Genomic DNA, 10,776 nt, shown 5'->3' with positions numbered 1-10,776 from the left:
AATATGCATTAACCAGTTTATACCTGTTTGTGAGAAATTCTGAAAACTTTACAAAACAATTATGGAATTTATATACCGCGAGACGTATTCAAGTTTTCTCTTACTATTGTCCGAGTATTTGTCTATTTAGTGTTAAAGAACCCAGGAATTGGAATTGATATAGACCTCTAAACACACCGAGATTTGTATTAGCGCTTGGATTTATACCGCTATACCGGTAACCATAATTCATTGAGTTGTGCCTTACTATTGTCCGAGTGTTTGTTTATTTAGTGTAAAAAAAATATTGGAATTTATAGAGGGTCTAAACACACCGAGATTTGTATTAGTGCTTGGATCTACACCAATATACCGGTAACCATAATTCATTGAGTTGTGCCTTACTATTGTCCACGTGTTTGTCTATTTCGTGTAAAAAGAATATTGGATTTTATAGAGTGTCTAAATAGATCGATATTTTTCAGTTTTGTTGGATCTTACTTATATCCGTGTTTTTGGATCAATACGTAGTTCATTAGCCTTACTGATGTCCGTGTGTTTGTCGTAGTGTTAAACAACCATAGAATTTACAGATCTCGAAATACATCGTGATTTATAGGATCTATAGGCCTACGGGTACATACAGTTTATTGAGTTCTGCCCTACTATTCTTCGTGTGTTTGTCTGTAGTTTCTATAATAATGTTGAGGGGGCGAATGTTTAGCGCGTGCGTGTTCTATGTGCGTGGTTTCGATTCCCCGGTTGTACGTGACAAGGAGTAGGGTCGCCTGTCAAACCTTTTGGATTTTCTCTGGGTCCTCCGGTTTCCTCCCACTGCTAAAGACCCCTACGCGTAAGCCAATTATTAAAATAAAATTGAACCATATGTTAGTCCCGAAATGACCTAGTTTGTGTCAAGTGGATGTTAAACCTATCTCTCTCTCTCTCTCTTGTCAGCGTGATTGTAGAAAAAGGTTGTCCGCCTTTGTGTTTGTCAATGACGTATCAATGATGTCTGTAGTTTAAAATTGTAGCACAAATTTGAATTTTCTCGATTCTGACTGGCAGAAATTCAACTTCTGTAAACATATTGGAGATAAAGTTCGAATTTAAAAGGGTGTTATTGTAATATCAACCATCTGAATTCGAAACACGAAATGTTTATCGACTTTCTAGCACTAAATAAATAGTGATATTTCTTAAACTTTTTCCAAGTGACTTAAAACAACCGGCTATTTCACACGCACTTTAATTCACTTCCCAAATTTTGCGTCTGGACTATTGACGTCAATGGTCTGGACATTCAAAGTCATATGTAAGGGGAGGTAACTATTCTTGAAACCGGATGTTTACAAATCGATTTTGTTAGCGATTATTTTGTTTATTTTTTTTATATTTTTATTTGTGTTTTTCGGCGTATAATCAACGTTATTCATTTTAGTTTCAGTAAATATTTCGGTTATTTTCGGCATATAATCAACGTTATTCATTTTAGTTTCAGTAAATATTTGCATTATTGGTAGAATGGTCGCATAAATTTTCCTGTGAGGGATTTTAGGGAGTTTAACAAATTCGTCGTTTGACGTCTTCATGCCGACAAGTTACAAACAACCAGCTAAGCCTAAGGCTAAACACAAACGCCGTACCGATGACGTCTTTATTATGCTGCGTGAAGCATATCAATCCTGGCGAATATTTAAATGAATTATCCAGTTTATGAATACTGACCAATGATTGTAAATTCAGTAAAATTTAGAAAAAATTGTGCAATATAGGCCTATACATGTAGATGGACTTTGCGCGCAGTATAGGCCTAACTAATAATCGGATAAGGGGCATGACGTCATAGCAACGATCGAGTTAAGGATAGGGCCTAGTCTAACAGATTGAGTTTTAAATCTTTTTAAAGATGCATTATGTAAGAGCTACATCTGTCTAAATGCAGGGCCCGAGTTCACAAAGCATTCTCAGACTTAAAGTAGCTATGTCCGTAACTCAATATCTTCCAAAATCTTAGACATTGAAAACACGATTTTTTTTTTGCAATTTAAATCAGCATTGGTGTCGTGGTCTTACCTGGAAAAGGTGGGCTTCTGCTATTCAATATTTAAGACAAAATAAATTTTTTTACCATAATACATTTCAGCGCCATTTGTAACAAGGTGCTCAAAGAATGAGGCTAGATATTCCACAAGTTATGTCAAACGGTGATACCATATTCTTATTTGGAGATTATGCGCAATATATACTATCGGTGTTGACGGAATAACCAGACGCTAGAAACTGTTTTTCGGTTGAGACTTCTGACGTATTTCGCCGAACAAAACTGATGACAATTCACAGTAAAACGGAAACTATTGAATGTAAAACAGTTTATATAAATTCATATTACATTATTATGTGTTGCGAACCATTTGTGCCAATTTCTAGGCCCAAAATTAGCGATTTAGCTCCTTTAAGTTGAGAATTTACTCAAACTTGTTCACCTTATTTTAATTAAAATATAGCCCTTTATAATAATTTTGTTGTTTTAATGTACCAGGTACATCAATATCAATAAGAAACTATGTGCAAAGTTTTGTGTTTCTGGATCAAAGATATTTCTCATAAACAGTGATTGAAAGTTGAGTAAATTCTCAACTTAAGTCTGAGAATGCTTTGTGAATTCGGGCCCCGGTCTTTTTTCTGACTTTGAGTATATAAATTATTACCGGTATTTAAACATTTATTCACCTATAATCAACTCCCAAGGTCATCGGATGGCCGAGATTTAGGTGGATTTGAACGCCCGCGTGTTTTAAAAATGTAACGATAAAATGGATAGTCTCGGTTGTCAAGTACCGTTTCTACGATAATAAACAATATACGCTACCTCATAACTTCGCGTAAAAAAGTAATTTGAAATAGATTTTGAATATATTTATTTTATTCATTATCTTTTTTTTTTTTTTTTTTTTAACTATTATAGCAACAATGGTCATCTTTAATATGCATGTTTTAAAAAAACCTAACAGAACGCTACGCGCACACAAATTTTTGAATAAAAACTGTACCATATGTTAGTCCTAAATCGACCATGTAAATTTGTGGGAACCTAGGCAAAAGCTTTACCAGACAAAACTGATATCTTTTTTTTAGAGGCATTATTCAAAAGCTAAATCTGCCTAATGCCTTCTCTAGTCCTTAAATGTTATAGAGGACAGCTGTCTAGTCCTTCGGATGAGACAAAAAACCGAGTTCCCGTGTACACACTGGAATGCACGTAAAAGTAAAAGATCCCTTGGCAGTTGGAATTCGATATAAGAGTAGGCGATAGTGCCGCTGCCCGGGCAAAATTTCCCTCATAGCACACATGGCGTATGCCCGTCTTTATTAGCCCAACATAGGAGCAGAACAGTAGGACGTTAAACCCCTAAGTAGAGTAGAACGGTTCGGCCATTTAATGATTTAATTTTAAAAATGGAGAAACTAGGCTAAGCCTCGAATAACCAGCCTCGTGGTTACGATAATAAACAATCAAAGCACACATCTTGTCAAAACTACAAACATTGATGTCTTTGCTCAGAATAAATTAATTTGAATGAAATTTTTAATATATTCGTTTTACATTATTTGTTTTTGAACTATTATAGCAAGAACGGTCAGTTCTTTATCTAAATCTTACATAATGTATCTTTAAATACCAAGGCTGCTAAAATAATAAAAACAATTGTGTGTTTATCTTTTTTCAGGCATGGAATAAAAAAATATATAAAACACGAGTTAACGAGAGTAATCATTTTAGTTAGAAGGGAAAATTGTCTGGTGTTTATACTGTTAACAATAATCATTGAATATTGAAAGTTTGGACATCGTTAGAGAGATTGCCGTTTAATTGAGATGTTGCCAGGCGTATAAACATGGAATATTGACAGTTTAACCGTGTAATATAGGGAATATTGCCCAGTGTATAAACATTAGATATTGACAGTTTCATCGTGTAATATAGTGAATATTGCCCGGTGTATAAATATTAGATATTGACAGTTTAACCGTTTAATATAGTGAATATTACCCAGTGTATAAACATTAGATATTGACAGTCTAACCGTGTAATATAGCGAATATTACCCAGCGTGTAAACATTAGATATTGACAGTTTAAACGTGTAATATAGCGAATATTACCCAGTGTGTAAACATTAGATATTGACAGTTTAAACGTGTAATATAGCGAATATTACCCAGTGTGTAAACATTAGATATTGACAGTTTAAAAAGTGATAGACAATATTATATTAAGATGTGGAGAAATATTCAGTTTAAACAGCGATAGACAATATTATAGCAATATGTGGAATACTATTCGGATTATATGTTTGTAAGCGTTTATACCAGATTGGATAGTTGACCGAAATCGTGAACACAAGATTGGATAGTTGACCGAAATCGTGAACACGAGATTGGATAGTTGACCGAAATCGTGAACACGAGATTGGATAGTGACTGAAATCGTGAACACGATGTGTAATAATATCAGAACGTATATTTGTTGATAGAAATATTGATTGTTTAAATGAGATGACAGCCATGTTGAAGAATCTAATACTAGTGATTATTGTTGGTATTCTACTTTTGGTTAAAACCGTCGTCCATACTAAAAGATGTACGTATTATGATAATTAATTATCTTTGTGTGTAGTCCTCGGGAACGTTGTTACGCATCTTCAATAGAAGGCTTGATCTCGCTTTAACTACGTACATCTTATGAAGGCCTTCACGTAATACCCTGTATATTGTGGCACTAATTTCGATTGGGTACAAGCCCAACTTGTGAGTCTATCAGATTCCTCGATCGTCGCGAATACCATGTCTCGCGCTTTCAAGCTAAAATGTCTACATGTGATAATCGAGTTGCAAAGTTCAAGGTTCATTCAACGTCAAGGTTTCCGTGGAGGTCGCGATGTCACAACCTCTGATTGGACGCTACTGCTCACGTATCTATAGATAACCTAGCTATAAGTTCGGCAATTGTGAAGTAAACAAGCAACGGCCAGATGTTGTGAAACTCGCAGTCGTTGCTTCAGGAACATGGTTGTGACGGAAATTTTCCCAGGACTACGATCTACTGATTTCTGGGGGGTTGGGTGACCAAATGGTTAACGCGTGAAATCTGTCATTCAGTCAAGTGGCGTGCTTGACAAGCAGTTGGATAGCCTGTCCAACCTCGTGGGGATTGTCTGGATTCTCGCCATAAGATAACCAAAGACCTCTACACACAAGCGAATTGTTGAAATATAAATGAACTATATGTTAGCCCCAAAATTGCCTAGTTTGCTAGTTTGTGTCGATGGCCGTTAAATCCCATCTCTCTCTCTCTCTTTTAATGTCTACAAAAGGTAGATTTAACTTTTGGTCTGATTAAACAGGTCTTACTGTATATTTATATTTTTTTTCTATTCCAGTACCCAGATCAACTGGACTAATTGACCTTGTCTTTAAAAGACCATCACCTGAGTGCAAGGATCTATATTGTAGGTAAGACGATTTCATAACAATTTGTAAATATAATTTATAGGTTTTAATCTGAAAAAAGAGGCTGGGGCAACGGCACTGCCCAGGTAAAATTCTGTATTTTCCCGTTCCACAGGTATGTGTCTTGGACGTTTCATTGCGAATCACTTTCATTAAAAGACACGCTTTTAAAGAAGGCCAACTTCAACCTCTCCGAAGGGGGTTTGGTGGTAGAGTGGTCTGTCTATCTGAGCGGATTGCGTGACCAGGTGGTCTGTCTATCTCGGCGAGTTGGAGTCCGCGTGATCTGTCTATCTGAGCTGGTTGGAAGACAAGTCGTCTGTCCATCTGAGCAGGTGGGAGGCCGAGTGGTCTATCTATCTGAGTAGGTAGGAGGTCGAGTGGTCTATCTCCCTGAGTGGGCTGGTAGGCCAAGTGGTCTATCTCTCTGAGTGGGCTGGTAGGCCAAGTGGTCTATCTCCCTGAGAGGGCTGGTAGGCCAAGTGGTCTATCTCTCTGAGTGGGCTGGTAGTCCGACTGGTCTATCACCCTGAGTGGGCGGGTAGGCCAATTGGTCTATCTCTCTGAGTGGGCTGGTAGGCCAAGTGTTCTATCTCTCTGAGTGGGCTGGTAGTCCGACTGGTCTATCTATCTGAGGGTGGTGCATAATGATTTATGTTAAATGGACGCTAATTTTGTGTTTATATTACAGGGACCAGGTGGGATGTTGTGTTTGTATTTATCCGTACGGCTGGGGTTTACACGGTTCAAGTACCGGTTGCTGTGGAAACTACAATGGCTGCTGTAAACTAGCCTCGTGGGTCTGTTATGTTCATGACGTCATGTGTGACTGTTGTGGTTCTATATTTTGTGGTCCCCAGTGTAAAAAAGACCCTGCTTGTGTCGACGAGAAAATGTTATCAGACGATACCGATGGCGGTAGTGGCGACGAAGAATAACAGACTCAAACCAACCTTCAGCGAGAACAGTGCAATCGGAAACATTAATAGCATGATCGGACGTGCGATCTTCGTTTACACCGATTTGAAAATGTGAATTTGTTACTGATCGTCCGAGTGAATCAAGTTGATCCTTTTTAAAGATACATTATGTAAGATTTAGATAAAGAGCTGACATCAATGATAGTTTAAAAAGAGATAACATCCATTTAAATCACGGCCATCCAACGATGGCTTGTTTTGTTAGTTACTGTCTAAATAATAATTTATATAACAATTGAAGCTAAATGAAAGACCTGCAATGGGTAGATTTAGCTCTTACATAATTCATCTTTAACGGAATTACGTAATTCGAAAAAGTGACTTGATGAACACGACTTTTCCTGACTTTAAGCAAGTGCTATCAAGACATAGCATAGCAAGAATAGAAAACACAAGTTACCAACAACCTACAGCTACTTTAATTGGATTCACACTAACAAAATATATCGGGGACAGCTACTTTTAAATAGTTATATTTTAATAAAATATATCTGGAACAGTCGCTTTAAATAGTTCTATATTAATAAAATAGGGAGACACGGCGGCTCGGTGTACCTCGCGATTTTCTGGCTGTATTCCTCTTCTCAGTAATGCAAGGCGGAGTGGTGTCCCCTTGTCAATAGTGCAGGGTGGGGTGATGTCCCCTTGTCAGTAGTGAAGGGCGGAGTGGTGTCCCCTTATCAGTAGTGCAGGGCGGATTGGTGTCCCCTTGTCAGTAGCGCCGGGTGGAGTGGTGTTCACGTATCAGTAGTGCAGGGCAGAGTGGTGCCCCCTTATCAGTAGTGCAAGGCGGAGTGGTGTCCCCTTGTCAATAGTGCAGGGTGGGGTGATGTCCCCTTGTCAGTAGTGAAGGGCGGAGTGGTGTCCCCTTATCAGTAGTGCAGGGCGGATTGGTGTCCCCTTGTCAGTAGCGCCGGGTGGAGTGGTGTTCACGTATCAGTAGTGCAGGGCAGAGTGGTGCCCCCTTATCAGTAGTGCAGGGCGGAGTGGTGTCCCCTTGTCATTAGTATAGGGCAGTGTGGTGTCCCCTTGTCAGTAGTGCAAGGAGGGAATGGCAAGGAAAACATCCAGTCGTTATGATGAAATGAAATGAAATGGGGTTTAACTTTTCTGCACCAACTGGGCTAATGATGACGGACATACGCCATGCAGTGTACTATGGGGGAATATATGCCCGGACAGTGGAGAAAGAGAGAAATGGGGTTTAACGTCCACTCGAAACAAACTAGGTCATTTCGGGACTAACATATGGTTTAATTTCATTTCAATAATTCACTTGCGCGTAGGGGTCTTTAGCAGTGGGAGGAAACAGGAGAATCCGGAGAAAACCCACGAGGCTGGACAGACGACCCTACTCCTTGTCACGTACAACCGGAGAATCCAAAACCACGCCAGTTGACTCAATGACGGACCTTATGATACAGTGCACACGCGTTAACCATTCGGCCACCCCATCCTCGGCCCGGACAGCGGCGTCATGCCCTACTCTCATATCGAATTATTAACTGTCAATGCTTCCTTTACATCCACGTCGATGTACCTCAGATTTCGTCCCATCCGTAAAAAACCCATTGACAGTTATGTTGAAAACTATAAGAGTAGACTGTAGTACTTTGTATGACGTATGCACGCATTCCTTAGTCCAGTCGGTGCAGAAAAGTAGGACGTTAAACCCCATTCATTTTGTAAAGCTTATTCAAACCGAATTTAAACAAGTCGTTAGTGCAATCGGACAACAATTGGAAACCTTTATAAATCATAACAGATCTTTAAAGCCTATTGGTGCATATAAAACATCTAGTATTATACAGTCTAATACACGTGTATTATAATAAAATACAAGGCTATAGCGTACAGTATCAATGTGATCCTATTAATTCATAATAAAAATTGAGGTCAAAAGGGGTGTTGGATTTCTCTATATAAAAGATAGGTTGCCAGGCAACGAAACATACGCCCACAGCGGCTAAATCGTCCGACGGTAGACAAGGGTTGTTGCATATTTAATCATTTGTAGGTAATTAGGAACCTTTACAAGACATTTCCATATAGATCAGATTATAATTTTTGCCGTTTGAGGTTCTGCAAATTGAAACAAGGGTCTCAGAAATTGTTAAACTTTGACAGTTTTTTTCGCTTTACAAATTTAAATGATGCATATAAATTTCATACATATCGGATGATAACTTTCATCAATCGAGTATTAAGAAAGTTGAACAAAGTGAAACAAGAGCAATAACTCTAGAAGTAATAAACGGAAATTGCTGAAATTCAATAGGGTTCTTCTCTTTACTAATTTAAATGACGCGTGTAAATTTCATACAGATCGGCAGATAACTTTTGATGTTAGAGCATTCACAAAGTTCAATAAAGTGAAACAAGGGCCATAACTCTAGACGTAATACAAAGAAATTGCTGAAATTCAATAGGCTTCATCTTTTCACTAATTCAAATAATGCATATAAATTTCAGAAAGATAGGATGATAACTTTTGGGGTTAGAGCACAAGGTTAAACAAAGTGAAACAAGGGCCATAACGGAAATTGCTGAAATTCAATAGGCTTCTTCGTTTCCCTAATTTAAATATTGCATATAAATTTCACAAAGATCGTATGTTAACTTTTGGCATTAGAGCTTTCACAAGGTTCAACAAAGTGAAACAAGGGACATAACTCTAGACGTTATAAACGGAAATTATTGAAATTAAATAGGCTTCTTCATCCCACTAATGTAAACAACATATATCAATTTTAAAACAAATGGATGATAACTTTTGGCGTTAGAGCGTTCACAAGAAATTGTGGACGATGGATGGACGGACGGACGGACGGACGGACGTACGGGCGGACAGGGGCGACGACAATATAGATCTGTATTTTAATCCGATTGTGACCTAGCTCCAGTTTAATGAAGCTACCAAGTATTCCCTGTGATTGTTGATTATAAAGAGTGTCCCGATCAAACAGTTGCCCCAACCCTGACTCTCCTGTAACTTTATGATGTATAATACAACAGTATTTATTCGTATTTTTTAAATTTTGTAAGGTGGTCTAATATAGTTTAATTAAGATGGCTGCCTGGAATTCCAATCAACCAATCAATCGTGTACAGTCCACGGAGACGGTACCATCAGGAGAAAATTTTGTAAAATTTAACTGCCGCAAACGTGTTTTTCTGCTATTTCAGCAACTTCAGTGTGGTCCAATATAGCCTAGGCCTACCTTATAGGTGGCTGACCTGAATCCCAACCAACCAAGTAATCGTCGTGGGGTATGGGGGCTTCGGCCTCTCCGCGAAATTTTTTGTAAATCTAACCGCCGCAAATGCGTTTTTCTGGTATTCTAGCCCGTGCGTTAAGCAACTCCAAAGTTGTCCAATGGTTACTCTATGCCGACCTGAATTCCAACCATCCAAGCAGACTATTGCAGCTGCATTCATAATTAATAATCGCTGCCCGAAAAATGTCGCACAATGTAGAGTGGCTCCAGACAAAATGTTTTAATCCATAGTCAGTGCAGTACAAATTCGTGATATTCAATTAAAAAGTAAAGTAAAATTAGTGTTTTATTAGATTTTGGCACTTGATTTTGCCAACTAGATGAAATAATAATTTTTAGCTGCCCCCCCCTCCCATCCCTGGCTCGTTCGCCTATGTTTCTATAGAGGTAGAATGTCCAGGCTTGGTGTATACGTTCATGTGTTGAAGGGTTTGCTCGTTGTTCAGCTCCACGCCTTACAATGAGGGTATAACAATTTTTTCTACAGCGAAAATTTGCACAAAAGTTACTTCTGAATATATTTATATTGTTTAGTGCATCAAAGTCGACAAACAGTGTTTATTATATACAGTTATATAACCAGTGTATATTATATACAATTATATAACCAGTGTATATTATATATAGTTATGTAACCAGTGTATATTATATACAGTTATACACCCAGTGTATGTTATATACAGTTATATAACCAGTGTATATTATATACAATTATATAACCAGTGTATATTATATACAGTTATGTAACCAGTGTATATTATATACAGTTATACACCCAGTGTATGTTATATACAGTTATATAACCAGTGTATATTATATACAATTATATAACCAGTGTATATTATTTACAGTTATATAACCAGTGTATATTATATACAATTATATAACCAGTGTATATTATATACAGTTATATAACCAGTGTATATTATATACAGTTATACACCCAGTGTATGTTATATACAGTTATATAACCAGTGTATATTATATACATTTATATAACCAGTGTATATTATATACAGTTATATA

At 37.6% G+C, this 10,776-nt stretch overlaps 1 long non-coding RNA gene across 3 annotated transcripts; it reads left to right on the top strand.

Moving 5' to 3' along the window:
* LOC126810642 (uncharacterized) lies at positions 1–6,951 on the top strand. 3 transcript variants are annotated; one of them, XR_007675276.2, is made up of 4 exons: positions 1–217; positions 3,711–4,623; positions 5,423–5,495; positions 6,184–6,951. It is a non-coding gene; the product is annotated as an uncharacterized LOC126810642 (long non-coding RNA). The 3 variants fall into 3 exon arrangements; XR_007675275.2 differs by having other exon boundaries at positions 1–354; XR_007675277.2 differs by lacking the exon at positions 1–217 and adding an exon at positions 372–615.
* The last annotated feature ends 3,825 nt before the right edge of the window (positions 6,952–10,776 follow it).

The sequence above is a fragment of the Patella vulgata genome, chromosome 1, assembly GCF_932274485.2.
Source record: "Patella vulgata chromosome 1, xgPatVulg1.2, whole genome shotgun sequence".
Lineage (NCBI taxonomy): Eukaryota > Metazoa > Mollusca > Gastropoda > Patellidae > Patella > Patella vulgata.
This window is presented reverse-complemented; position numbering and strand designations above follow the sequence as displayed.